General features: G+C 47.6%; 1 long non-coding RNA gene across 1 annotated transcript; it reads left to right on the forward strand.

Annotated features, from left to right (window-relative positions):
- Window positions 1–430: 430 nt before the first annotated feature.
- LOC144327011 (uncharacterized) lies at window positions 431–6,479 on the forward strand. The gene is made up of 2 exons (XR_013391985.1): window positions 431–621; window positions 4,542–6,479. It is a non-coding gene; the product is annotated as an uncharacterized LOC144327011 (long non-coding RNA).
- The last annotated feature ends 1,060 nt before the right edge of the window (window positions 6,480–7,539 follow it).

Genomic DNA, 7,539 nt, shown 5'->3' on the forward strand with positions numbered 1-7,539 from the left:
GGCCCCTTTTCCTGCCTTATGCTTACTAATGCAAAGATGAAGACACGTGTACGAAGGAAAGGGGAAGAAATGCTTAGCTAGCAGAAAGACGGGAATGTTTAGCAAGCAATAAAATGTGTTTAGCAAGCAATATAGATGTGCTATGTAAGGGAATAATTTGAGAAGGTATGGGAGGGGGGAGAGTGTTCAGAAGAGTATAAGAAGTCTGTAGATGCGTATTTCTTTACAGCCAGTTTATTTTCAGGAGCTATCTAGCTGGCTGTCTCTGTGTACAGAATGTCTCTGTACACAGATTTCAATAAACTTTTTCTCCAAAGAAGATTTTGCTTTCCTGGTACTTTTGTTCCCTCCAAGGTCCGGGGATGGCGTGGCTGATGGATCCCTAGGTAAATAAGGCTTCATTTCTTTGGGGGCTCGTGCCAGGATAAGCCCCCTCCCCAATACGGACCGGAGGGCCAGGCTCAACCAAGGTGAACAGCTCAGCAGCGTTTGCAGGCTCCCGTGCGCACCCCGCCTGTTTCGTGGGGGGAGCCAGCCACACTGTCCTGCAGTGGAGACATCTTGTTGAGGGAGAAAAACAAAGAGGACGGCGCCAAGGGGACAGGTCCGCAGCGGAAAACGGTAAGCCCAAGGGAAAGGGCGTGGGCCCCCAAGGAAAAGGGGGGCGAGGTCTGATCAAGCCTCACCTGGTTGTGCAGAGGGCCACCAGGAAGGGAAAAAAGGGCGTGGCAGTGTTATGCCACCAGTAAGGTTTGGTAAAAAGGGGACTGGTTGTGCAGGAGAGTGCCACCAGCAAAAATTTGGAACAGAAGAGGGAGGGATATATATATATTGTGATTTTTTTGGTGTGTTTTGAGTATTGCATGCTGAAGTTATTTTGGTGTGTTTTGTGTATTGCATGCTGAAGTTATTTTGGTGTGTTTAGTGTGTTACATGTTGAAATTATATTGATGTGATTTGTATGTTGTATGTTGTTATGTTGCATGTCAGATATTCCAGTAACTGAATTGTTGTCAAGTGTGGGCCAGGGCTTAGTGTCCCCTTGGCCGAGCAATTGTAGGTCTGTTGTGTGTGAAGTGTGAGAGAATTTTTACTGTGAATAGTAGCGAAGGATCTGGAAGAAATGGGTTCTGGCCAAAGTAAAAGTACCCCTTTGAAATGCTTTTGGAGATTCAAGCTGATGAGAGGGGAAGATGAGGACATTGTGAATTAGATTGGCCCACCCAAAAGAACAAATTGGCCGTCCATCAGGACCCTTGATTTGCAACTCATTAATCCATTATATCAGAACATTTTGAATGTCCACCCTGATCAAATCCCCTACATTTCCACATGGAAGACCAATGTGGAAAAGAACCCCCCCCCTGGCTGAAGTCATGCTGCAAAAAGTCTCAGGCAGCCGTATCTGCTCAGTCAGGAAGACAGGAGGACAACCCCCCAGTCCTCCAGGATTCAGAGATGGAAGAAGATAAAGTTTTAATGCCCCCACCGCCTTATGCCCTGGCAACAGCCCTGGCACCACCCCCGCCACAGGGAACAGATGGCCCAGCCCCCAATCCCGTGGACAATGCATTGTTAAGACCTGGGCGAAGATGGAGAAAGGGAGGAACGAGAAGAGGATGATGAGGATGAGGCATTTGTAGGAAGATTGATTAAGTTGACAAGTGATGGAAAGATATGAACAGAGGAACAGGCAAAACGTTTGAAAAAGTATGTGGAACTTTATGAGAAGTGGACGTCAGTCCCCATATGTTAAAAACAGCGGGATGTATAGGGGAACAGAGAAGAAAGTGGTAGAAAGAGTGGGGAAGGCAGTGAAAAGAGTGACCCTCCATAGGGCACATAAAGCACAGGAGAAGGGCGCGGCCAGAGTGATGCCTCTCCATAGAGTGTATGACCCTCCGGCCCCCGCGGGACCTAATGGGGTGGTGCCCAATAGAACTCATACAGTTCAACATGTCCCCTTCTTTAGTGCAGATGTTTGTAATTGGAAGAACCAAAACCCTTCATTTGAAGAAAACCCTGCCAAAATAATTAAGCTGTTTGAGGGAATTTTTTTAAAACATACAACCCCACTTTTTATGATGTGTAATATTTGATGGATGCCCTGCTAACTACAGAAGAGGCTAGGCGAATTCATGCTGAAGCCCGAGCACACATGAGAGCGCAGGGGGCAGGAGATCAAGCTGTTGCAACAGGATATCCTGAAACTACACCGAATTGGGATTATTAGATCATTGAAGGGCAAAATGCCCTCACCACTTATCGCCAAAATGTCTTAAAAGGCATGAGGAGGGCAGCCAGAAAACTCACCAACTTCGTGGAGGCCAGAGAAATAGTACAAGGGACAGAGGAGGCCCCTGGAGCCTACTTAAAGAGGCTGAAGGAAGCCTACCGCCAGTGTATCCCTGTGGACCCAGATGAGGCTGCCAATGCCCCTATCATAAAAACTGCCTTTGTAGCCCAAGCGGCGCCCGATATCCACCAAGAAAAATGAAGGTTTTTATGGGCCACACCCTTGAGTGGATGTTAGAACTGGCTCAAACCACTTATAATCAGAGAGAAAAAGAGACCCAGAAGAAAAAAGGAGAAGTACCAGGCAGAGAAGTTGATGGCCCTGAAGACGGGAAGTCCACCGTTAGGAGAAGAAGAGGAGGGCGAGGCCGCTTAGGAAAAAGCAACAGCATGCCTTCAAGGATTTGAAAAAGGCATTGCAGCAAGCACCAGCGCTGGGTATCCCAAATCCTGAGAAGCCTTTCTCCCTGTTTGTGGATGAAGACCGGGGAACAGCGAAGGGAGTGCTATGCCAAAAATTGGGAAGCTGGCAGCAGCCCGTGGCATACCTATCTGAGCGCCTGACGCCTACAGAACAAGGTTTACCGCCATGCATGAGAGCAGTTGTGGCAGTAGCTACCCTACTGAACAAAGCAGACAAATTTACTTTTGGCCAAGACACTGTTTGTGTGACTCCGCATGCAGTCCCAGCACTGCTTGACATGAAGGGTACCTATTTCCTCTCCCAAGCAAAGATGAGAAAGTGCCAGATGCTATTGTTGCACCCGCGTTTGAAGTTCCAGGTCACCACCACCCTCAACCCAGCTACCCTATTACCGGTAGGAGAAGATGAGGAGCAGACGCACGATTGCATTGAAGTGATGGATGAAGTATATTCCAGCAGACCTGATCTTAAAGACGAAGCAAACCCCCACTGGCCTTCATGGTTTGTGAATGGAAGCAGCTTTGTTGAGGCTGGGCAGCGGAAGGCAGGCTATGCAGTGGTAGCCCTGGAAGACCAGGTGATCGAAGCAAAGTCACTCCCGCCTGGAACATCGGCCCAGCTGGCAGAGCTAACTGCGCTTACCAGAGCCCTGAACCTGGCAAAGGGACAGAAGATAAACATTTATACAGATTCTAAGTATGCATTCCTGACTTTACATGCCCATGGAGCCTTATGGAAAGAAAGAGGTTTGCTTACCTCCAGAGGAAGCCAGGTGGCCCACCCACAAGCCTTGTTGAACCTTCTGGATGCTGTATGGGAACCCGAGGCAGTGGCAGTTATCCATTGTTATGGACACAAGACTGGACCAGGAGAAGTGGCCAGAGGAAACCGATTGGCAGACAGAGTGGCCAAGGAAGCAGCCCAAGAACCGGCCCCCCCCTCGGTTATTGGAGCACTGGTCCCAGAAGAGATTTTAAGCACCACTGACAAGCCAGCTTATACGAAGCAGGAAAGGGACACTGCAGATGCTCAGGAGCTGACATTGTCCAAAGAAGGATGGTACCTTACCCCTGATGACAGGATATGGATTCCAGAGTCCTTTCTCGGCAGATTACTCAGAGATACCATGATTCAACCCACATAGGACCAGATGCTACAACCAAGCAGCTGGAGAAGTGCTTCTATATAGCCCACCTCTACCAACTGGCAGCCCAGATTTCCAGGAAATGCCTGCTGTGTCAAAAGAATAATCCCAGAGCCAGACCACTGGCTCCCCCAGGGATTCAGCACAGTGGAACTGCACCTATGGAAGATCTTGTCGTGGACTTTACTGAATTACCCCGTTGTGGACTACACCGCTACCTGCTGGTGGCAGTGTGCACCTACACCGGAGGGCCGAAGCATGGCCAACAAAGACTGAAAAGGCATTTGAAGTAACCAGGTGCCTGCTTAGGGAAATCATCCCTCGCTATGGATTGCCAAGGTCCATAGGATCTGACAATGGACCAGCATTTGTTCATGCAGTCCTACAGGGACTGGCAAAAGCGCTCCAGATCAACTGAAAGTTGCATACAGCATACAGACCCCAGAATCAGCTATCCAAGCTGACACAGGAAATTGGGTCTAATTGGGTGACAATGTTACCTCTGGCATTACTCAGGGTCCGCAGTCTCCCGTCAAAGCGAACCCACCTGTCACCTTTTGAAATTCTGTTTGGAAGACCAGTTCCATATGTTAGAATGTTAACTCCATATGCTAGCCAAGATATGCAATTGAATAATTAAGTCCAGATGTTCTTCCGAGTTTTCTTTTGTCTCAACAGGTGGACCCAGGCTCGCAACCCCTGTGTGTTGGCTGCATCAGTTCGAGCCAGGTGATGAAGTGTGGGTAAACGATTGGGCACGGACGCAGCTACAACCGTGCTGGAACCTTATATCGTCCTGCTCTCCACACCCACTGCCGTGAAATTCGCCGGCATCACCCCTTGGGTCCACCACACCAGAGTGACCACTACAGATTGGACTGTGCAGTTAAATCCTGATTAACCCCTTCGGCTGACCATCTCCAGACCCTCCGCTGACGACCGCTCTGCTGATATCACACCGGAAGCTGATATCTCTACGCACAGCTGGAGAATTGGATGGGAGGGGCGCCCGCGGGCAGCGCTCCCAACGTACCTGTTCTACGAACTCACCCACCTGAGAATATCCTACCACAATATAGGGACAGAGCGAGACTTACAATAATTTGGGAAGAGGACCACCCCATTGGGCATTTGACTCCTCACCAGGCTAGAGTTTTAGCAGCAGTCTATTCTTGTGGGTGTGTTGCTTTTTATTTCTCACCAAACCCCCCTCCAGGAGGTGCTTCTCTTTCTCCCACTCATCGAAGTACCATACACCCAGTGGGCCTTAGAGGTAGTTACACACATACTCTTGAGTGACTGACACGATACCCACCATGACTGAATATTGGTGGGAGGAACCATGGAGATATTGGGGATGGTGGGTAGGAGTGATATGTACCGGCCTGCTTGTTTGGATGCTCCTGTATTTTTGTTGGCATGAACGGTATCATATTTGTGGGAGGAAACGTAATCCATCTATACCTTTGATGATTCTCCTTTTCTTTTTAGTTGGAGAGCCCACATGTGTATTGGCACAGGCAGGAAAAAGTCCCCCGACCTCCCTTGCCGACATTTCCCGTTTGATGACTGAGTGGGGTGCCCATAACTCCTACAATAGGTGGTTACAAATGGCTGAAATGGAGCATGTTGCTTCAACATTTCAGACCATGGCGAGGCTATTCGTGATCTGGCAGCAAGCTTTGAAAAGGTAGCATATGTCCCTGTACAAACCTGGGAGGGCTGGGATATGTCTTGGTTGGACGGCATCTTCCCAGGTGGATGGATGGGGAGGATATTTACTATGGTGATAGGCCCAATAATGCTTCTATTGCTTTTCTGCTTCTGTATACCCTGCTTGATGCAATGCTTGCAACATATGATGGAAAAGATGATGTCTCGCACAATGGATCTGTGTGTGATTGTTTTTATGAGAGAATATAGACCCCTACCCCAGAACGAATCTAAGTAATAGATTGTTCAAAAGAAGAGGAGGGAGTAAAGGGAGATGGGAAAGGTTTCTCTCAATTAAAGGGAGATGGGAAAGGTTTCTCTCAATATTTTCTAAGCTCTGTACTTTGTGAATACTATCTGCAGTAAATTCCTAAGTAAATCTCTGAGCTAATCTTACTTCTGCAAATTTCGGCCAGACAGTTAGCAAAGACAGCAGTTTCTTGCTATTTCTAATCAGACAGGTCAGGAGGTCGTTTCCTGCCTAGTCAGCTAGCAAGAAACCGCTGCTGTTAGCAGTAACTAACCAGACCTACTAAATTTGGCGGGCAGGTCAAAAGTTCATTTCCTACCCAGCTGCTTAAAGAGGCCCCTTTTCCTGCCTTATGCTTACTAATGCAAAGATGAAGACACGTGTACGAAGGAAAGGGGAAGAAATGCTTAGCTAGCAGAAAGACGGGAATGTTTAGCAAGCAATAAAATGTGTTTAGCAAGCAATATAGATGTGCTATGTAAGGGAATAATTTGAGAAGGTATGGGAGGGGGGAGAGTGTTCAGAAGAGTATAAGAAGTCTGTAGATGCGTATTTCTTTACAGCCAGTTTATTTTCAGGAGCTATCTAGCTGGCTGTCTCTGTGTACAGAATGTCTCTGTACACAGATTTCAATAAACTTTTTCTCCAAAGAAGATTTTGCTTTCCTGGTACTTTTGTTCCCTCCAAGGTCCGGGGATGGCGTGGCTGATGGATCCCTAGGTAAATAAGGCTTCAAGAGGGCTTTTTTCAAAACCAACCAACCATTTTCAGCCTCTCTTTTTTTACCAATTCTAACTTCTCTCCCCCATTCCTTTCATCATCTCCCAGGAATAAGTTTATTTAGATGGAACTATATATAGGTTTTCCTCCTGATTATATGTGCCTGGCTGCTACTGCTTTGTTCTTAGGCATGACGTGAGTTGATAGCCTCATGGCCAGTTCTCTTAGCATATCATTACTGCTGTTTCAAGTTGAAATGGATGGCTTGTTTGTCTTGCTCTGTAGTTTTCATTTTTAAATGTAATTCTGGGTGAGCTCTCTGACTCAGCCTGATCCACAGCGCCTGCAGCTATTATAACCAAGCACTCCTACGCAGAGCTTTGCTGATGTTTCTGTCCATCAGCATCCTGCAAAAGCTGTTCCAGTTCTGGGGCCCACACAGGTTTTCTAATTCATTTTATTAATCACTTTCCTGGAACTGCCTCCCGTGCAAGTCCCATTGAGATAAGCAGGGTGCTTCACACAAGAACATTAATGGTCCTTATCAGCACAGCCCCTTGGGATTCAGTCCCTGGTCACTTAACGGACAGGAGTTAGCAAGCTTGGAGGTTTTGCCATTTTCTTAGCTATAGATCTGTGCAGCTGGGCAGAAGCAAATGGATCAGAGCTATTATGTGGTTTAAGGAGAGGCAGCATGGAAGGATCCAAATGTGTGCTTAGGCTGCATCTCTTCTACTGCTTAAGACTTCAACAGTGCAATCAAAACAGGGAATGTGGCCCTCCAAGCCCCTCTGTCTGGACTTCGGGATTCTCCCCAGTCCGCATCCCTCGCAGGCAGGGCATTTTTTGTACCAGTACTCCCTGGTATGAAGTACCAGCATCTTTTTTTTGCTGAACACAACAGCCATTTCGTACCTTCTACCCGCACGCTGCATGTCTATCAAGATAGCATACCCTCCAACATTTCTCCAATTAAAATAGTGACATCCCATT

The sequence above is a fragment of the Podarcis muralis genome, chromosome 2 (assembly GCF_964188315.1).
Source record: "Podarcis muralis chromosome 2, rPodMur119.hap1.1, whole genome shotgun sequence".
Taxonomy (NCBI): Eukaryota; Metazoa; Chordata; class Lepidosauria; order Squamata; family Lacertidae; genus Podarcis; species Podarcis muralis.